This window comes from Zosterops lateralis (genome assembly GCF_965231275.1).
Source record: "Zosterops lateralis genome assembly, chromosome: 23".
NCBI classification, from domain to species: Eukaryota; Metazoa; Chordata; class Aves; order Passeriformes; family Zosteropidae; genus Zosterops; species Zosterops lateralis.
Window position 1 is genome coordinate 2,179,844 of NC_139783.1, and position 22,156 is coordinate 2,201,999.

The following is a 22,156-nucleotide window of genomic DNA, read 5'->3' on the forward strand; positions in this document are numbered from 1 at the left end:
CAGCTCTGGCTCTCTCCAGGCTCTGCCCTTGCCGGGTTTTGTCCCTCTTGCTGTGCCCTCTGTTCCCCTGGGGCTCGGTGGCTGCTGCCCAGGACTGTGGGACTGGCACAGATCCAGTGTCCAGACCCTCCTTTCTCTGCCCCTGGAGCTGCCTGGTCACAGCAGCCTTTTCCATCTGGGAGCTCCACATGGAGAGGGAGTCCCCACCTCTGTTCCTTGCACAACCCCCAGGAGCCCAGGGCTGCCATCTCAAGTCCCTGCTGGCCCTCAGGGCTCCCAGGTGCTTCAGGCTGCTGTGACACCCCTGCACACGGGAGGGAACAGTGGCAGGGGCTGTGCTGAAAGTCAGCTCCATGTGCTGCTGCTGCTGTGGGGGTTGTTTGTCCAGCCCTGGCCCAGACTGAGGGATCAGATCCAGGCCCTGCTGCTGCTCCCTGGGGATCAGGCACAGTTTGGTTGTTGCTGTCAGGGCCAGCAGAAGCCGTGGCTGGAGCAGCAGGTGCTGACAGTGCCCCAAGGCCCGGGGCCAGAGGGGTCCCTGGGCTGGGGCTGGCAGGGAGCTGCCCCTTGTTCTCCCTCTGCCTCCCGCAGAGCTGGGCCGGGCACAAGTGGGGCAGCACAGCAAACAGGGAGCCTGCCAGGCTCTTCCAGCCCTGTCTGCTCACAGTTTGGGCCTTGGAGCTGCAGGGGGACAAAGGCAGCTGCTTCTGCTCCCTCTGTGTGTCCCCGTGTTGAGCAGTGCTGCTCCATCAGTCTGTGCCCAGCAATGGGGAAAAGCCTCAGCCCTGCAGGGCCAGGAGCTGCCGGGCTCTGCCTGAGCAGCTCAGCCAGAGGGAAGGGAGCTGCTCCACACGGGAACCAGCAGCAAAAGACATTTATAGGACATGTTATCTCTTTCATAAAAGAAAAAAAAAAAAGAAAAAGAAAAAAATTGTACATAAAATGTAAAAGATAAAATCAAACTCTAACTTTTTAGTGGAATATCTTCTGTAACTTTGCATTAAGAGGTAACTGATCTTTTGAAAAAGAGAACTCAGGTATTTAGTTTGTGAATGTGCTGATGACATGGACCCATCTTACTGACCTCAGCAGCCTCTTTTAAAGATTTTGGGGACTGTTTTCAACATTGTTTTTAAATTGTGATTGAAGCAATAGGGAATTGCTTGTACCCTTCCAGCTTCAAGCAGGACTGGGAATCTAAACTCCATCAAACCCCAAATCCATTAGAGGATGACCTTCCTTCTCACCCTGTGAATGAGGTGCACATTCCCTTTGAAATGGTCAGGGCTTACTTAAGGATGGAAAATCCCACTTACAGCTTTTTGCTCTGGTGTACAAATGCAGAAGGGCAATTCTTCATCCACCAACTCCAGACCGCACTGCCTCAGGAACACGGCCCCCTCGCCAGGTTTGGCCCACTCGTGGCACTTCTAGAGGAGGAAGAAAGTGCAATTGCACAATTCCAGCCAAAAAGGAGAGAGGAGTAGGGCAGATAAAACATCCTGTGGAGATCCGGGTGTTCAGTTGGGATTGTGTAGCATCTGGGTTCTTGCCAATTGGGTGTGCACCCCTAACTGCAATCTCTTGGCCTGCAGGAGAGTCTCACTCACCTGCAAAAGCAGAAAGCTCAGGCGCTGTGCTCGGAATGGGCTCAAATGATGCAAAGCTGCCAGAGGGCACAGCCAGCCCAGCCATGCCCAGGGCTGAGCCCAGCAGAGCCCTGGCAGAGCCCAGAGCACCCTCAGCACCTGCAGAGCCCGGCTGCAAGGAGAGAAACCAGAAACCACCCGTGAGCTGAAGGCTCCTGTGCCCTTGTCCCAGCCCCCCACGGTGCCCAGGCCGTGCTGGCCGTGCTCAGAGCGGGGCCCAAAGCTGCCCATCATTGCTGCCCTTGGCAGCAGAGCAGGAGGGCAGGACATGTGCCCAGCCTGCCCCAGCCATGGCAGATCCAGCCATCAGCAGCTGCCCAGAGCAGGATGCTCCTGTGCTCGCTGCCATCCCCCAAAACCTCTCATCCCACCCACGCCAAGAAGACGTGGACCCACCTCACGCCATCTGCTGCCTTAGGAAAAGCTGCTCCCAAACCACGTCCTCATCCTTCTCCAGGGGCACGGCCCATCCACGCCACAGCTGGTCCCAAGCACTTCCTGATCCAGACTGGACACCACCTAGAACACTTCCTTTAGAAAAACAAACAACAAATTATTGAGAATAGATTACAGACAAAAAGGGGAAACAAGAAAAAAAGGTAAAAGATCTTGTAGCTGTCAGGGGTTTGAGGAAGCCCCAACCCCTACAGGCTGGGGAAAAACCCACCCACAGGTGAGGGAAGCCCAGGCTTTATCCCATCCCCTCTTCACTGCCCTCCCCCCTGCAAAGTTCTGGTGATCCCAGAGCAAACAAGGGGAGTGCAGCAGCCCAAGCCCTTCCTTGCCTGCAAAGCAAAGCAGCCCATGGACAGGCTCTGGAGTCCCACCTCTGCTCCCACCATGGGGGTTTGTGTGTGTTGGGCTGGCTGCCCCAGCCCCAGCCTGGGGCACGGTGGGTGGTGGGGGCTCTTGGCAGGGCCAGGAGCCAACTCCTATTTTGTAACCACCCAGCCCACCCCCCAGCCCTGCCCAAAAGCAGCAGGGCAGCCCACTGAAGAATTCATTGCATCCAGCCAGGCAAAGGAGGAACCTTTGGTTCCTGGCCAGGCTGTGCAATGCCCAAATCTGGGAGCATCCACCCGGGTGTGGACTCATCTGCAAATTCGCTGTGGAGCCTGGCTTTGAAGAAGGTGCCAGAATCAAATTCCAGCATCTTCAGCTGTTGGTGGCCAGGTGGAGGAAGAGCTTGTCATCCTTGCTGTCAACCTCCATGTCTCCAGCAGTACCAGCAGCTTGACCTGGTGCAGCTTGTCCAGGAGCTCCTTCTTCCCTGGGGGTGAGACCAGGCTGTCAGTGTTCTGTCCACAGCTCCAGCTGTCAGTGAACCAGGACAAGCAAAAGCAGCCTGGATGGTGGCAAGCAGTGCTGGGCAGAGCAGCTCAGCTCCAGCACAAAGGCTGCCTGTGCCCATCCAATCACCCCTGTGCAGTGACACAGGCAGGACAAAAAGTCTGGGTTGCTTTGCTTCCCATTGCCAAGGCATGCATGGGGGTGTAACTTACCAGGGCCCTGGATCAAAGTGAGCAGTGGCTCTCTCCCTTCTTCTAGGGCAGATGAATATCCTGCATCCAAGGATCACAGAACAGGTCTTCTAATGAGGGCCTGTCCAAGGAGTTCAGGGATAAACACCACCGGATCAAATCTTGGCACTCTGGGGAGAGAAACCAGAAGCCGCCAGTCAGTTGGAGAAGGCTCCTGTCCTGCTATTCCCATGCCCAGGCCATGCTGCATGTGCTCAGAACTGGGCCTAAACTTTCCCATCAACTCCCTGTTTTGGAAGAGAGCAGGAGAGCAGCACATGTGCCACCTCCTCAGCAGCTGCCAGAGCAGGATGCTCACAAGCCCCGCTGCTGTCTCCCAGCACTGGTATTCCCCTGTGCCCAGAGATGAGACTCCACCTTGAGAGAGCCGTTGTGGCAGCGGGAGCTGGCCCCAGCTGATCTTCTGGCCCCTCCTGAAGGGATGCTCTCCGCAGACCATCTGGTGCAGCAGGATGCCCAGGGACCACACCGTTGCTGCTTCACCGTGGTACCACCCAAAGTCGGTCCATTCTGGGGGGCTGTAGGATGGTGTTCCTATGGAATACAGATGGAGTTCATCAGGGGGATGCTGCTGCTCCCAGAGCCTGGCCCCAGCATCCCTGGGCATGTGGGAGCTGCACCAGTGGCACATGGTGTGACCCACTGCCCTCTCACCAGCACCTGGGACTTGTGTACAAACTCAGGGTTGGAAAAAAAGCCACTGGTGTTGGAAGAGGGCAGCGGAAGCCTTGGCAAGGACTGACCATGACATGCAAAGGAAAAGCCCACTCAGTGCTGGGGAAAAACCACATCCTCACCCTCCCTGCCGGCATCGCCCCAAAAACATTATCAAGCCAAGGCAAACAAGGCAAGCAGAGCAGTCCAAGCCCATTCTTGTCTGCACACCAAACTGGCTGGTGCACTGGTTCTAGTCCCTGCTTCTCTGCTACCCCCACCCACGGGTGTTTTTGTCGAGCTGTCTGCCCCAGCACCAGGCCTGGGCAGAGTGGCTGGCAAAGGCTGCTGGCAGGGCTGAAAGCTGGCCCCTCACCCAACCCTGCTCAAAAGCAACTTGGTTGAAGACTCAGTACCAAGACTGGCAGCAAAAGGGAGAATCCCTGCTGCCACACCCAGGTTGGGCCATGGGATGTTGGGCCATGAGATGCCGGGACTGGGAGCACACCCCTGCGTGGACTCACCTGCAAATTGAGTGTAGACTGTCTGTTGCAGGTAGGTGCCACAGCCAAAGTCAATCAGCTTGGCCTGCCCAGTGGCCAGGTCAACCAGGATGTTCTCTGGCTTTATGTCCCTGTGCAGGACCCCACAGCTGGTGCAGTGCTGCACAGCTTCCAGGATCTGCCGGAACAGCTCCCGTGCCACCTTCTTTGACAGGAACCTCCGTGCCCGAATGAAATGGTGGAGGTCCTGACACCTCTCTGGGCGCTCCAGCACCATAATGATGTTGTTGGGGAGCTCAAGCCACTCCAGCAGCTGGATGACACCAGGGAAGCCAGTGGAGACCCTGTCGAGCAGCACAACCTCCAGTGGTGCGATGGTGCCATTGGGCTGCGGGAGGACCACGATGCCGTCAGTGGGGCTGAGGCCGTGCCAGGGGTGGGGAGACCCTCGCTGAGCCCAGGATACTCTGCGTCCTGCGCTGGCCCCACGCCCACGCCCACTCCCTCTCCAGGCGTCCTGGCAGCTTCCACCCTGCCAGGCCTGGGCTCATCCCCACCCGGCACAGCCCGGCTTCTCCCGCTGGCCCCGCTCACTCACCAGCTCACCCCATTGTCGGATGCGGTTCCGTGGCACCCTTTTGATGGCCACCTGCAAGCCAAGGGGAGCAGCGGGCTGAGCTCGCCGCCTGCCCTGCCCAGCCCCATCCTCCTCCTCCTCTTCCTCCTCCTCCTCCTGTGCCTGCCACTGGCCCTGCCGCTCACCGGGGCGCCGTCCGAGAGCCGCGTTGCCGCGAAGACGCTGCCGAAGCCGCCGCGCCCCAGGAGCGAACCCACTCGGTACCGCTCCAGCAGGGCCTCCTGCGCCTTCCCTGCCGGCGAGACGCGGCTGTCAGCGCTCGGCCCGGGGCCAGCAACGGCCCCCGAGCGCCCCTCAAGCGCCCCGGGCCGGGCATCCCCAGGGGTTCCTTCCTTGGAACCCGACAGCGCCGGGTCGGGGCCGGCGGCCGCGCTGCCGAGCGGAGGAGCTCGGGCCGGGGAAGCCGTAGCGGAGGCGGCAGGAGCGGCCACTCCGCCTGTGCCCTCGGCGGGGCCCGGGAGGGGCCGGGGCCGGGGCCGGGCTCGGAGCAGGCGGAGCCAAAGGGCGGCGATGCTGCCCCAGCCCCGGGCACTGATCCCCGCCCAGCAGCGCCACCGCCAGTACAGCAGGAGCCGGGCGGAGGCCAGACCACGGCGGGACGCCCGGGGACGGGGACGGGGCAGCCCCACCCGGGGCTGGGGGCGGGCCCGGGGCATTGCCCGGCCCGACAGGGGAGAGGGAGACTGGGAGAGGAGGGGGACACCGGGAGGAGACTGGGAGAGGGCGTGGGACTGCGGGAGAGGGAGAGGAAAGGCAGGAGAAACTCAATAAATTTGCTGCTTTCGCCGCTGCCACCAGTGCTGCTGCTGCTGCTGCTGCTGCTGCTGCTGCTGCTGCTGCTGCTGCTGCTGCTGCTGCTGCTGCTGCAACTGCTGCAACTGAAGCCCTGGGGCCGTTTGTCCCTGTGTCCGTTTTTCCATTGCCCACTTGGCCCAGCGCTGAGCCCCGCGCTCCTCGGGGGCAGCCCCTGAGCCTGTCCAAACACGGGAACTTTGCCCTGTTGAGCCAAGACCCAGAGTCTTGATTCCTGCACTGTGGCAGAGGAATCCCCTTGGTTGCTGCTGTGCATTGTCCCTGCTGAGGGTCAGACGTTATCAGAGCACATTCTCTGAATGCAGAATTTGTACCCGACCCAAGCCCTGCACTTGTGTCTCCAGCATTGCTTTCCAAGAAAAGCAGAGGAAGGCAAACAGGATGTAGCTCATGGTATTTTACAGTGTCTAAAACTTGCCAAGTCATGGATCTTAGAGGTGAGATCCATTTGCAATTAAGGGCATGAAGAAGTAGTGCAAGATGGAAAACGTGGGCATAGAAATAAATAGAGAAAAACATCTTGGATTGGTTCTTTCTATTTTCATTTAATTTCTTAAAAGCTGTTACAGTTTTCCCACAATCTTCACAGTCCTGCCTGCTCTTTCCAAGAACCTTCCCTGGAGAACAAGGTGCAGCTTCTGTCACAAGATGTGCCACCAGCTGCAGCTTCTCTTGGCTTTCCACATCATAAGTGCAGCACAACTCTGCAGCAAAGCAGGACAAATGTTTGGAGAACTTTACAACTTCTTCTTTTTCCTTGTGGAGTGGGGAGTTGTGCCATTTTTAAAGATTTCATTGTTTCTGTTCTACCCTAAAAAAACATGCCAGAGTACCAGGAGTTGTTAGAGAATACAAGCCTGGCTGAATGCAGAGAATGAATCTCCAGAGGCTGCAGCCAGGAGTGGAGAGTTGTGTGATAATCATTCCAACATCCCTATGGACACCTGAAAAGTGATCTAGAACATGAAAATGGGCTGACAGAGAGTGTTTTGTTTCTGTGTTCAGTTTAGATGATTCTACATTGATCTCATGCATTGATCTAAATCAAGAGCACAATCAGTTCATGATAAGAACCAGAACAAGCTCAACCACATCCGAGGAGATGACTAAAAGAATCTGAAAGGGAGAAATGCAATAGAGAATGACTCGGTGAACTTTGTCTGGAGAAAGGGTCATTTTTTCTAATAATTTCTAATCCATTCTCTCTGCTGTTGTCCTTCTGAAAAAGGCCATTTTCATCCCAGATGCCTCAGGAAACGAGAAACCTGAGCTTGTGGAAGTGCCTGAAAGATGCCCTGTTCCTCTGCAGGGACACTCAGGCTGAAACAGGAGCCTGAGCCCTGTCTTGGGAAGGCTCCTGGGAGCTGGAATTGGTGGTGTGTTGGGAGAGGAGGAGCAGGGGGAGAAGGATGGGCGCTGCTGTGTGGCAGGAGCAGGAGGTTTGGGCCGCAGGACATTCCGCCTGCGCCGCTGCCCCGCAATGGGCGGCCGTGCCCGGGGCTCTGGGCCTGGCCCCGCCTGCGCTGAGCTCCCGACACTGCGGGAGCTGCCCGGGCTGGGCTCAGGTTCCCGCTGGCCCTGGGCAGCAGGCTGGGCTCCAGCTGGGATCAGCAGCAGCTGCAAATACCTCTGCCCATCTCCACTTGCTGCTGCTGCTGCTGCTCCTCGGAAGCAATTAAGCCAGTTGAGGAGTTCTGGTTTCTCTTCCTCCAGGTGGATTTTTTTCATTTTATTTGACATTGCAGAGACAATTTCTGTGATAGCCTCTGCCAGTTGATTCTATTTCAGCAGCAGCAGCAGCAACAGGGCTGTGTTTGAGTGCTGCAAATGTGGCCCGTGTGGCTTTAATTTTCCTCAACTTTGTGCTTGTAGAAAACGAGGTTCATTTTTTGGTAAATTTTAAGAAATATGTTTAAGAAAAAAACTAAGACAATTAGGAGATAAAAAAAGCAAAGTATGGCCGACTGGGTCACTTGGTATTCAGCCAAGTCCACACTGTTATATTAGAGACATTCTTTAAATACTCTTTCTATTGCATCAGTTGGTGAATATTCATATTTTTCTATAAATTAATTTTCATATTCTAGGAACTGTTTTGCATGGTCCTTCCTTGGGTCTGCCTTTTTAGAGCATGCGTGTTTCGTGGCTGTGTCTTCATTATCACTACCAGCTTGGGCTTTGGTCTATGCTTTCTTTGGATAGTAGATGCTGATAGTTGGTATATCAGTAGCAGAGTCTTTTTTACATCTTCACTGGATGTTATCTCGACTAAACAGACAGTTTAAGCATACTATATCAACTACTACCACTATGCCTAACTTTCTTTACTAAAAGCAGAAATAAAAAAACCCCCTTATATCCTTTCCACAACGTTATTAATCATAGAGCACACATCTTGTGAAAAGCCAACTTATAATATACTTTTATAACATGCTTGTTACGCACTTGTGAATATTTCGAGATCTGCTACTCATGATTGTAGAGATTTCGGCAATGAAAGTGCTCTGGGTGTCACTGATCAAAAAAGGCAATTGCAGTTTTACTGATAAAATTCAAGTGGCCACCAGAAGAGGGACAAGAGCAGCCATGATCTACAATTGCCAAGGCAAAGGCAGCAGCACCTCCTGCTGTCACCTCAGGGGGAGTAAAACAGTGCTGAAAACAGCGCTGGAAGCCGATCCTTTCTTTCTCTGCAGGCTGGGTCAGGGCAGCACAGGCGGGCCCTGAGCAATCAGGGCTGTTGGTGGGTGATTGTTGCTCTAGTGCCGAATTGAGGTGGACAAAGGCCTTGGAAGGCGAGGCAGGAGCAGGTGGGAAGGGGCCGGCGCTGCTGCTGCTCCTGCCCGGGAGCCCCGGCTGGGCCGGGCCGGCGCCCGCTGCGCTGCGGCTCCTGCTGCTGCCAGAGCCGGGCGGGACTCGGGGACAGGGAATGGACACGGGGGGACACCAAAGGCCTGCGGGGCTGCGGGGATGTTGGCGCTGGGGCCAGCGCCAGCACAGAGCTTCAGCCGCAATGAACCCAGAGGGAAAGGCTGGGGAAAGGCTCCATTGCAGCCTTTCTTTCCTCAGGGCTGTGAAGGGACCGAAATGAAAGGAGAACAAGCAGGGCCCGACCCCTCCTCCTTTGGGAGGAGCCCCATGCCTGGGGCTGTGAGGGGCCGTGAGGGGCTGTGAAAGGTCATGAAAGGATGTGAAGGGCTGTGAGAAACCGTGAGGGAGTGTAGAGCCTGTGAAAGAAAATGAGGAGCCATGAAAGCCTGTGAGACGCCATGAGGAGCTTTGCGGGGATGTGAGAGGTTGTGAAGGGCTGTGAGGGGCCGTGTGGGGCCATGAGGGGGTGCGAGAGACCAAGAGGGGCTGTGAGGGCTGTGAGATGCCATGAAGAGCTTTCAGTGGAAATGGAAGAGCCATGAAGGGCTGTGAGGGGCCATGACGGGCCAGGAGAGGTTCTGTGGGGCCATGAAGGGCTGTGAGGGGCCATGAGGAGCCTCAGCCCTGGCAGGAGGGGGGTCCCACCATGTCCCCAGGGCAGGGCAGCCCTGAGGGGCCGCCAGTGCAGACGTGGCAGCAGAGCGGGCTTGGGGCACCTCCGGGAGGGGATGAGACCCTTCCCCAGCTCCAAACCACACCAAACCCACCATTAACAGGATTTTCCATCTTTAGAATCCACTGACTACTTGGAATTGACTGTACAGTTTAATCTTGGTGGGAAAAGCAAGGGAATTTTCCCAGTGAATGATATCCAGCCATTGCTAATAATGTCTAAGATTTAAAAGTCTTACCAATGAAAAGTAATACTAATGAATAATAAGAACAAGAAATAAACCCCCAAATCCCAACACCCACCACCACACCAAAATGACAAACCTCATTTTTCTTTACCATCACAGGGTTTGTGAAATCAAATCCTATTAATATTCTCCATCTCTGTCTTCCCCACCAGATAAATGAGGCCATTTGCAGTGTTTAATACAAGTCACAATTGAGACCTGGAGGGAAGAACAGGGAGACACTACCAATTTCCATGTCAAACCCAGCAGGCCAACTCCAAAGCGGAGAGAATAAAATGGAATGGGGACAGGGGCTGGTCAGATGTTCCTCTAAAGGATCCGAAAATTGCCTCCAAGTGAACAGGAGGGGAAAATAAATCCCTATAAACCTCCCTGTGTGTTCAGGGCCTCAGCTGTGAGGAGCTGGACATGGACAGAGGCATCTGGAACAGTTCTGTCCTCAGGCTGAGCTCTCCACCCCTGCCCTGAAGTCAATCAAGTGCTTTCCCAGAGGATTCCAGGGGTGCCAACCACCCCTCCAGATGTGCCTCACAGGAGCACAGAACCTTTTTCAAGATCAGGAGAGCAGAAAAAAATGACAAGAGATACCCAATCAAACTCTGTTTAAAAACCTGGAAAAAAACAGTTACTAGTTGAACTCTGAAGCCCAGCTGTGTGCCTTGGAATCCAAAGGAAAACTGGAAAGGCTTTTCACAAGGACTGACACTGAAGAGCTAACAGATGAATGTGTGTGGCATTTTTAGAGGCTTCCAATTTTCTACATTTTTCCTTGAACTGTTTAACTTGACTTTATCTTTGTCTCCTCTTGCACCAAAGGAGCCTCATTGCACCAGCCAGGAAGGCAAAGCTCATTCCTGGCCCTGGCTGGTGCTGTCCCTGCAGCATTTCCATCCCTCCCGGGGCCTCTTCCCTCAGGGTCCCCAGCAGCAGCTGCTGGAGCAGCACATGGAAGCTGCAGATGGAAGTGCTGCCCAGCCCAGGCTGAAGCTCCAAAAGGATCCTGCTGACAGGAACCCCAAGATTCCCTCCCAGGGGCCCTGCAGACACTTCCCCATCTGTTCTGTCTGCTCCATGCAGACACTGCAGGGGACATCCTGTCTCTCCTTTGGGGCAGGGCCAGGAGCCCAAATTCACACTCCAAATGCTGGATTCTGGCTCATTTGTGCATCTGCTGAGATAGGCTCCAGCATTATCCAGAGAAACTCGCTGTATTTCATCCTCCAGCTTGAAAACCCAGCCCTTGGAAAGGGTTTTTATAAGGACCACAAGTCATAATCCAAATAAGATTAATTTTTAATTGTTTACCCTTTGTTCTCTGTGGTAGTCTTCTGTGCCATGAAACTCATCTTCAATTAGACTGCAAGGAATGAGTCTGAAGCCTGCAGTACCAGAACAAAACAAAGCCAGTCGGATTTCCTTATGAAAACTGGAAGACATAAAAAATAGTAAATGTGTTTTTCTCTTCAAAACATTTTTCAGATAAACATAACACATATACGATAGGCAAATTCACACTGTGTGTGTTTTTAAAAAGGGCAAGCAGGGGTTAATTTTTGAGGAAAAGTTAGTTCTACTACCAAATTAAAAGAAATAAAAAAGGTGTTGTTTCTAGCCAGAAGGGTGTGCACAGCATTTGGGATGAGCCCAGTCCCAGCAGGGTGCTCAGAGCACAGGTTATGGGAAGGAAGGGGCCGTGGGGGACTCACTGTGAGCATCAGAGGGGCCCCAGCTTATCCCTCCTGTCCCACTCTTGCAGGTTTCTATAAACAAACCTCATTTTTCATTATTTATGTCACCAAATCACAGGAGACCAAAGACAGCAGGACCCATCCATCCTGGCAGCATTCATCTTGGAAGAGCCCTTGCATAGATGGAATTTTGAAAGTGGGATTCCAGTTACGGCTGCAGACACCCCGATGAGAAGGGCAAGTGTTGTCCACAGGAAGGAAAGCACAGAGCCCCAGTGTTTCGGGGGCAGATGAGAGGGGCACCTCAAAAGACTAAAGCCAGCCAGACCTGTCTTTATGTCAGCATTTATCAGGAAGCAATCTGGATATACAGAATTTTGGATCTAGAATCCCAGTTTTGGCCCTGGGCACCTGGGGGAGAATGACTGTTCTTTTCCACAGGAAGGAAAAGCACAAAGTCCAAGTGTTTAAGGGGAAGATGAGAGGTGGCTCCCCATGAGGACACAGGCAGCCTGACCTGTCTGTCCTGGTAGTGCTTGTCTGGGAGCAACCCTTGGATAGATGGGATTTTGGCAGTGGAATCCCAATTTCTGCCATGGGTATCTGGATGAGAACAACAGTTCTTTTCCAAAGGCAGAAAAGCACAGAGCCCCAGTGTTTCAAAGGCAGATGAGAGCCAGGCCTCGGGAAGCCAAGGCCAGTAAGACTTCTCAGTAATGGCAGATTTTGTCTGGAGGCAACCGTTGCATATAGAGAATTTTGGAGGAGGAATCCTAATTTCTGCCAGGAGGGGTGGGTCTTTTCCACAGCAAGAAAAGCCTGGAGCCCTGGTGTTTCAAAGGCAGATGAGAGCTGGACCTCAGGAAGCCAAGAGCAGCCAGACTTGTCAGTCATGGAAGCTTTTGTCTGGGAGCTACCCCAGGATGTTCAGAATGTGGGAGGTGGATTCCCCATTTTGGCCATGGACACCCGCAGGAGGAAGAGGACAGTTCTTTTCCACAGGAAGGAAAGCCCAGAGCCCCAGTGCTCCAGGGCCAGAGGAGAAGTGACCCTTGGGATGTGAACATCAGCTGGAACTGTAAGGCAGCCCCTGGGAGGGCAAACCAGCCAGATGTGTTCTGTGTTCCCTTGGTTTCATGGGGCCCTGTAGTGCCAACATGACTTTTGGTCCCATGAAGCCCCCAAGTGTCACAATGGCCCCTTTTTGGGGGGTTTTTGGGGCTGCACAGTATCACTGTGGTCCTCTTAGTTCCACGAGGCCCCGCAGTGTCACAACGGCCCCTTGGTTCCCCAGAGTGTCCCAATCATCACAGAATGACAGAATCAGGTTGGAAAAGACCTTGGAGATCATCAAGGGCAACCAGTGCCCTAAATACCACCTTGTCACCCAGACCACACCACTAAGTGCCCCTGGAGGGGGACAGTGACTCTGCCACCTCCCCCTGGCCAGCCCATTCCAATTCCCAATCCCCCTTTCTGTGAAGAACTTCTTCCTGTTTTCCAGCCTAAACCTCCCCTGGTGCAGCCCAAGGCTGTGTCTCCTTGTCCTGCCCCCCAGCAGATCCACCCTCACACCCAGCTTGGTGCCATCTGCAATTTGTTAATGCTGGACTCCATCCCCTCACCCAGATCATCCATGAAGATATTAAACAGGACTGGGCCCAACACACATCCCTGGGGACACCACCAGGGACTGGACACCAACTGGATGCAGCACCATCCCCAGCACTCTCTGGGCCCAGCCTCCAGACAGTTCTTCATTCTCCAGCAAAGAGGGAACCTGCCCAAGCCGTGGGCTGCAGCTTTTCCAGGGAATGCTGTGGCTCACGGTGTCAAAGGCTTTGCTGAAGTCCAGGTAGACACATCCACAGCCTTTCCCACATCCACCAGGTGGGTCACCTGGGTATAAAGGGAGCTCAGGTTGGTCAGGAAGGACCTGCCCCTCCTAAACCCACGCTGGCTGGGTCTGATCCCTGGGCCATGCTGCAGGTGCCCTGTGATGGCACTCAAGGGGATCTGTTCCATTCCCTTGCCAGGCACCCAGGTCAGGCTGACAGGCCTGGAGTTCCCCAGATCCTCCTGCCAGCCCTTTTTGGGGATGGGCTCACATTGGCACCTCCAGTCCTCTGGGAGCTCCCCAGTGAGCCAGGACTGAGGAGAAATGATGGAGAGCAGCTGAGGGAGCTGATCCCCAGCTCCCTCATTCCCCCAGGATGGATCCCATCTGATCCCATACACCTGTGAGCATCTGAGTGGCTCAGCAGGTCACCAGCTGCTTCCTCCTGGATTACAGGGGCTGTTCTGCTCCCTGTCCCCATCCACCAGCTCAGGAGGACACTTGTCCTGAGGACAACCTGTCTTAATGTTGAAAACTGAGGCAAAGAAGGTGTTCAGTACCTCAGCCTTCTCCTCATCTTTAGTTACTGTATTCCCCCTGCATTCAATAAAGAGTGCAGGTTGTCCTTGCCCCTTCTTTTGCCATAATGTATTTGTAATAACATTTTTATTATCATTGACAGAAGTGGCCAGATTAAGATCTAATTGGGCTTTCACATGCTTAATTTTCTTTCTCAGGACCTAATGACATCCTTAAACATTTCCTGGGCAGCCTTCCACTGTTTCCAAAAATGATGCATCCTCTTTTTTGCCCTGAGTTCCTGCCAAAGCTCCCCGTACATCTAGGCCAGTTTGTCCTCCTTGCCAGCTCATCTTTTGGCACACAGGCACAGCCTTGTGTCCCCAAGATTTCTTTCTTGAATTACATCAGTCCTTCCTGGACCCCTTTGTTGAAGGGCTCCTTCCCTTAAAACAAGCAGTACTTGATTCAGTAGTCTCCAAATCAGCATCCTGAACAGGCCCAACTCTGCCCTCTGGAAGTCCAGTGTAGAAGTTTTGTTGATGCCACCTCCTTGTTTAACTGAATATTGAAAACTCGATTATTTCATGGTCACTGTGCCCCAGATGGCCCCGACCACCACGTCCCCCAGCAGCCCTTCTCTGTTTGTGAACAGCAGCAGACAGAGATTTCTTGGGAGTGGCAAGAGAAGGAAACCTCCCCAAAGTGCAGCTTGGAAGGTTCAGCCTGGAGGTGCAGAGAAAGAGAAGTCGCTCCCAGGGCAGAATTGTGGTGCAGGAGGTGTCTCCCTCAGAGACATGAGATACCCCAAAATCTCTTCAGGAACATGGAATAGCCAAAATCTCCCTCAGTAACAGGTTTCCCCCCAATCCCAACCCAAACCCATCCCACCCCTGCTGAACACTGAGACCCCCTTCCCAAACCCTATTTCCCCCATTTCCCATCTCCCAAACCCCAACCCACCCATCCTGCCCCACCCACTGCCCATCTCACCCCTGCTGATTTGTGTCACACTTTGCCCAATCCCCTTCCAACCCATCCCACCCTGAGGGGCTCTGGAACAGAGTAATTGTGGGGTGGGATTGAGTAGTTTTCAGTGACATTGAGTGGTTGTGAGGTGACAGATCAAACTCCCTTGTCCCTTTGAGTGCCAAGAAATGGAGAAAACCACAGCAAACACCCCCAAGCCCCTAAATGCTCCCATGTATCTCCCTGAATCCCAGATTCCCTGGAAACACTAGTAAAAAGGGAGGCTTTAGATCACTTTGGTAAGTTTATTGATTTTTATCAAAATTTTGTCAATTTTAAAGGGATGGAAATGAATCAAAAGAATATTAAGGACCACCAAACGAGAAGACCACCAGCCCAGTGTCTTCCCAAAGGAGATTACAGTGAATGTGGGTCACCAGGGCTCTGCCCAATGTGGGTCGTCTGACGGGGGATGAGGTTGGAGCAGGGCACGAAGCTCTTCCCACATTTGGGGCACTCACAGGGCTTCCCTTACCGATGGCTCCGTTGGTGTCGGGTCAAGTTAGAGCTGTCTGAGAAGCTCTTCCCACACTGGGGACACTCGTGGGGCCTCTCCCCAGTGTGGATGCGCCGGTGGGTGATGAGGTGGGAGTTGTCCTTGAAGCCCTTCCTGCAGTCGGGGCAGCGGAAGGGTCTCTCATCAGTGTGAATGCGCTGGTGCTTGAGGAGAGAGGAGCTGGTCTTAAACCCCTTCCCACACTCAGAACACTCATAGGGCCTCTCCCCGGTGTGGCTCATTTGGTGGATGATCAGTAGGGACCTCTGGTTGAAGCCCTTCCCACATTCCCCACACTTGTATGGCCTTTCCTCAGCGTGGGTGTTCTGGTGGTGGATCAAGGTGGATCTGTCACTGAAGCTCTTCCCACATTGCTCACACTCATAGGGCTGTTCCCTGGTGTGGATCCTCAGGTGGCGGATCAGGTGGGAGTTTCTGCTGAAGCTCATCCCACATTCCCCACACTCGTGGGGCCTCTCCCCAGTGTGGATGCGCCGGTGCCTGATGAGAGTGGCATTTTGCTTGAAGCCCTGACTGCAGTCGGGGCAGCGGAAGGGCCTCTCCTCTGTGTGAATCTGCTGGTGCCGGAGGAGAAGGGAGCTGGTGTGAAAACTCTTCCCACACTGGGGACACTCATAGGGCCTCTCCCCAGTGTGGATCCTCTGGTGTCTGATCAGGTGGTCTCTCCGGCTGAAGCTCTTCCCACACTCCAAGCACTTGTGGGGCTTCTCCCTATCATGAAGCTGCTCATGGACCAGCTCAGAGCCTTGGCTGAAGTTCTGTCCTCCTTCCCGGATCAGGGTGGATCTTTCCTCCTCAGAGAACCCTGGGTTGGGTTTGGAGCCCCTCCTCCTGCGGGATCTCTGGGGCTTTTCCTCCCCGTTGGATTCCTGTGCTGTGGAGTTGCTCAAAACAGCCTCCCCCAAAAGGTTCTCTTGTGGGGATTTGTCCTCCCTGGTCTCCATCCTCAGCTCCTTGTCTGGGGGAGGAAGGACAAGGAGAGGATGGGATTTTCCTCTGTGCCAGAGGGAAGGGGAAGGAGATCCCCCCAGTCCATCCCCAGCAGGACGGTGTTGGCAGTGGGGTTGTCCTGCAGCCAGGGGCCGTGCTGGGCTGGGAGATGGAGCAGGAGAGAGGGGGAAAGGGGCACTGACTTCCTCCTCACCTGCCTGGCTGTCCTGGGGCATTTTTCTCTTCCTTGCAGCCTCCTCCTCCACTTGGCCAATGGTTTGGAATGGGAGGTCCTGATTTCGGGTGAAAACAAGGGATGAGCACATTGAGTTTAAGGTTTTGCCCAAGTCCATCTCTAGAGGTCACTCCCCATCTGGGGTCCAGAAAAACCTCCCAAATATCAACATTCAGCCCTGAAAATGCCTCCCAAGAGTTCCCCTGTCTCTGGTCTCTCCCCTTTGGTGTTTGGGGGTTGCCCCTGTCCCAGCTCCTGGGGGTCACGCTTGAACTGGGGGTCCCCCGTCTACTTGGTCTCTGCCCTCCCCCAGCTGCTGGGAGTCCCAGGAATATGAGAAGTTCCCCCCTTTTCCATCTCCTCACAGGGATGCTGGAGGTTTCTGGGATCCCAAGGTCCCTTCTCCCCTCATTCTCTGCTTTGGGGTGCAGGGGGTCCAAGGAGTCCCCCCTGCCCCTCTCCAGGCTGTTGAGGGTCCCGCCAATCGCGGCGCTCCCCGTTCTCTGGGCTCCCCACTTTGGGCTCCTGGGGGACACAGGGCTCTGCTCCTCCAGGCTGCCTCTGCCAGCAGCTGCCACTGGGACCCCCCAGTGTCCCCCCAAGGGGCATTTTCCACTCACCTTTGGAGTTCTCCATTCTCCAAACATACCACAAAAAAAAAACCCAACCCAGGGACCCCCCAGGATATCTGGGCCCAGCTCCCCCTCCCTGGTCACCTGTGGGATGGGGGGTGATGATCCCACAGGTGGGGGGCTGTGAATTCAGGGAGTGCTGAAGCTCGTGGTTCCTTCTCTGTTAAGGGTAGAAGGTTCTTAGCTCAGGAACTGGCTGACCTCATTGAGAGGGCTTTAAACTAGGTTTGAAGGAGGAAGGGGATGCAGCTGGGCTGCCTGGAAGCAGACCCAAGGGTGCTAAGCCTGAGTTAGGGCTGAAATCAGTAGCCCAGCTGAAGGGCATGTACACCAATGCACGTAGCATGGGTAACAAACAGGAGGAGCTGGAGGTCATGGGGCAACAGCAAAGCTGGGATGTAGTCACCATCACAGAAACGTGGTGGGATGACTCACACAGCTGGAGCACTGCACTCCATGGCTACAGGCTCTTCAGAAGAGACAGGAAAGGGAGAAGAGGTGCAGGGGTGGCCCTTTATATTAAGAAGGTTTTTGATGCAATAGGTATTGAAACTAATGAAGATTCAGTTCAATGGCTATGGGTGAGAATTAAGGGGAAAGCCAACAAGGCTGACATCCTACTGGGAGTCTGTTATCATCCACTCAACAAGAAGGAAGAGCTGGACAACCTTTTCTATAAGCAGCTGGAGAATGTTTCAGGATCACCAGCCCTTGTTCTTGTAGGTGACTTCAACCTGCCAGACATCTGCTGGGAACTAAATACAGCAGAAATGAGGCAGTCCAGGAAATTTTTAGAGTGCATGGATGATAACTTTTTGTCACAGTTGGTAGGTGAGCCCACTAGGGGAGAGACTATGTTAGATTTGCTGTTCACAGAGATGTGCTGGTGGGAGATGTGGTGGTTGGAGGACGACTGGGGCAGAGTGATCATGAAATTATAGAGTTCTAGATATTTGGTGAAATCAGGAGGAACATCAATAGGACTTTTACATTGGACTTCCAGAGGGCAGACTTTGGCCTATTTAGGAGACTTATTCAGAGAGTTTCTTGGGAAGCAGCCCTTAAGGACAAAGGAGTCCAGGAAAGCTGGGTGTTCTTCATAACAGAGATTTTGAGGGCACAAGAACAGACTGTCTCTGTGTGCCGAAAGATGATTCAACAAGGCAAATGTCCAGCCTGGACGGGCAAGGAGGTTTTGGATGAACTCAGGAATAAAAAGAGGATGTATCATTTTTGGAAGGAGGGCCAGGTCCTTTGGGAAGTATTTCAGGGGGCTGCTAGAGAATGTAGGAAAAAAAATAGGGAGGCCAAAGGTCAGTTTGAACTCAAAATGGCGACTTCTGCAAAGGACGATACAAAATGTTTCTATAAATACAATAATGGTAAAAGGAAAGGTAAGGCCAACCTTTGCTCTCTGTTGGATATGGGAGGGAACTTAGTAACTGCTAATGAGGAGAAGGCAGAAATGCTTAATGCCTTCTTTGCCTCAGTTTTCAGGGGGAAGACAACTTGCCTTTGGGACAACTGCCCTCCTGGGCTGGTAGATGGTGTCAGGGATCAGAATGGTGCCCCTGTTATCCAGGAGGAGGCAGTCAGAGAACTGCTGAGCCACTTAAATGTTCATCAATCTCTGGGCCAGATGAAATCTACCCCAGGGTGATGAAGGAGCTGGCAGATGAGGTTGTTAAACCACTCTCCATCATTTACCAACAGTCCTGGCTCACTGCTGAGGTTCCAGGTGACTGGAAGCTGTCAATGTGACAGCCATTCACAAGAAGGGTGGGAAGGAGGATCCCAGTAATTATAGCCCAGTCAGCCTGACCTCAGTACCCAGTAAAGGTAATGGAGCAGTTTATATTGAGTGTCATCACACAGCACCTACAGGATGGCCAGGGTGTCAGAGCCAGCCAGCACGGGTTTAGGAGGGGTGGGTCGTGTTTGACCAACCTGGTCTCCTTTGATGACCAGGTGGCCTGCCTGGTGGATGCAGGAAGGGCTCTGGATGTCTGTCTGGACTTCAGCAAGGCCTTTGGCACTGTCTCCCACAGCACATTCCTGGATAAGCTGGCAGCCCGGGGCTTGGACAGGAGCACTCTTTGCTGGGTTAGGAACTGGCTGCATGGCCAGGCCCAGAGAGTGGTGGGGAATGGTGCTGCATCCAGCTGGGGACAGTCACCAGGGGTGTTCCTCAGGGGTCTGTGCTGGGGCCAGCTCTGTTCAGTATTTGTATTGACGACATGGATGAGGGTATTGAGTCTTTCATTAGTAAATTTGTAGATGACACTAAGCTGGGAACATTTGTTGATCTGTTGGCAGGTGTTGAGGGCTCTGCAGAGAGACCTGGAATGGTTGGATGGGTGGGCAGAGTGCAACAAGATGGAGTTTAATGAGTCCAAGTGCCAAGTCCTGCACTTTGGCCACAATAAGCCCTGCAGTGCTCTAGGCTGGGGATGGTGTGGCTGGACAGTGCCCAGGCAGAAAGGGACCTGGGGGTTCTGGTCAGTAGCGGCTGAACATGAGCCTGCAGTGTGCCCAGGTGGCCAAGAGGGCCAATGGCCCCTGGCCTGGATCAGGAATGGTGTGGCCAGCAGGAGCAGGGAGCTCATTCTTCCCCTGGACTCAGCACTGGTGAGGCCACACCTCGAGTGCTGTGTCCAGTTCTGGCCCCTCCGTTTAGGAAGGACCTTGAGACGCTTGAACGTGTCCAGAGGAGGCAACGAGGCTGGTGAGGGGCTTGGAAAACAAGCCAGAGGAAGAACGACTGAGGGAGCTGGGGGTGTTTAGCCTGGAGAAAAGGAGACTCAGAGGTGACCTTATCACTCTCTACAACTTCCTCAAGGGGGGTTGCAGACAGCTGGGGGTCGGTCTCTTTGTCCAGGCAGCAACTGACAGAAGGACAGGACACAGTCTTCAGCTGTGTCAAGGGAAATATAGGTTGGATAGTAGGAAGAAGTTTTTCACAGAAAGAGTGATTAAATACTGGAATAGTCTGCCCGGGGAGGTGGTGGAGTCACCATCCCTGGAAGAGACTGGATGTGGCACTTGATGCCATGATCCAGTTGAGGTGTCAGGGCTGGGTTGGACTCGATGATCTTGAAGGTCTCTTCCAACCTACACATTCTGTGATTCTGTGATGGGACCCTGACTGCAGTTACTGGGAGCCACCACAGCCACGCAGGAAACCAGCTGTGCACACACTGGGAGGAACTGGGAGCAACTGGGAATGACAGGATGCATACTGGTGACAACTGAGAGGTACTGGCAGGGACTGGGATAAAACTGGGGGCAACTGAACCACGCTGAGGGAACTGGGAGTGCCGGGCAATGACTAAAAGAAGACTACAAAACCTCCTTCCCCCCAAAAAAACCCCAAAAAACAAAACCAAAACCAAAACCAAAACAAAACAAAACAAAAATTCACCACAAACCAAAACAAAAAACAAAACAAAACAAAACAACCTCCAAAAAACAACAACCACAAAAAAAACCCCCAACAAACCAAACAACCACAGGGAACCAAAAATCCCAAAAAACCAAACAAAAACCACCAAAAACCAAACCAAAACAATTTAGACTGACACAAGTACTGCTGTACAGCATTTACTTCTACTATATGTTAACCTCATTCCTCAAAATCATTCCTTTCTTTTCCAAGAAATACCTGTGGGAACAGAAATCTCTCCTTCTCTGTAGGACATTCTGTATTAAGGATCAGTTAATGCGATTAAAGATTTATTGGCTTCTTTTTCTCTCAAACATACCAAAGGAGGGAGAAATATGAAAACAAAGCTCTAGTAATGTCATTTTGTAATTCTGACACAATTAAGGATTTTTTTTTAAATTTACCCCATCCACTCTGCAAAGCACCATTCTCAGGCTAAGCCTAAGGGATCCATCTTTTTTAATTTGCTGCTAATGCTATTTGTACAGCTCCCAGCCCTTGTTATGGCCATGGGGGGCCCAGGGCTGATCCTGGGAGCCGCCACTGCCGGCCCCGGGACCCCCGAACCCCTTTCCCGGCCATCCCGCCCCTCCAGCCCCAGCGCCCCCCAACGGGGTCCCGGCAATCCCAGGGTTCCCCCCCTCTCGGGCTCCCCGCTTTGGGCTCCTGGGGCTCTCCTGTCTCTGGGCTCCCGCTCAGGGGCTCCCCAAACCCCGGCCCTCTCCCGGGCTCCCCAAACCCGGGGTCCCCCCGGCCCCGCCGGGGCTCTGCCCACACCGGGACCCCCCAAAACCACCTCCCGGGGACCCCCCCATGTCCCCCCGAGGGCCATCTGCGCCTCGCCTTTGGAGCCCTGCCAGCTCCAAACATCCCCCCAAAAACCCCAAGCCCAGGGAGCCCAAACCCGGGATATTTGGGGCGAGCTCCCCCTCCCCGGGCACCTGCGGGATGGGGCCGATGGTCCCGGGGCTGCTGCGGCTTCAGGGAGCGCTGGAGCCGCCCGCTCCCTCCTCTGCTCTTCTTCCTCCCGCTTCCCGCGGCCGCTCCGCCTCTTCCTCCCTCCCTCCTCCTCCTGCCCCGTTCCCGAACCCCTCGCAGCCCGCGGGACGAGCGGGGATGGAGCCGGGAAAGGTCGGAAGGCAGAGAGGGCCCAGGGGGATGCCAGGACTGGCAGTGACTGGGCTGTGCTGGGAGCACCTCATCACCCCCGTCAGGTGACATTTTATAGGGGACCCCCATTCCAAGCCCCTCTGGGGGATGTTTTGCCCCCCCTCTCCCCCGGGGTGGATTTTTGGGATTCTCTCTGCCATGGCCGCTTAAAGAGGCGCCTGTTTTGGGTTCCCAGGAAAACTCCCCTTCAAAGGGCAACACCACTCCCGGTGATTCCGGCAGCAGAGCCCCGGGGGGGCTGGGGGTCCCAGGGGGGATTTGGGGGTCCCGGGAGGGATTTGGGGGTCCCGGGAGGGTTTGGGGGTCCCAGGGGGGATTTGGGGGTCCCGGGAGGGTTTGGGGATCCCGGGAGGGTTTGGGGGTCCCAGGGGGGATTTGGGGGTCCCGGCAGGGTTTGGGGGTCCCAGGAGGGATTTGGGGGTCCCGGGAGGGTTTGGGGGTCCCTGGGCGGGGCCGGTGACAGAGCTGGGACCCCGAGCCGGGTCTGAACCTTCTCACTGTGCCCGGGCAGCGTCAGCGTGTTCAGGGAGATCCTGGGGCCCGGGGGGTCACCCCAAATCCCAGGGGAG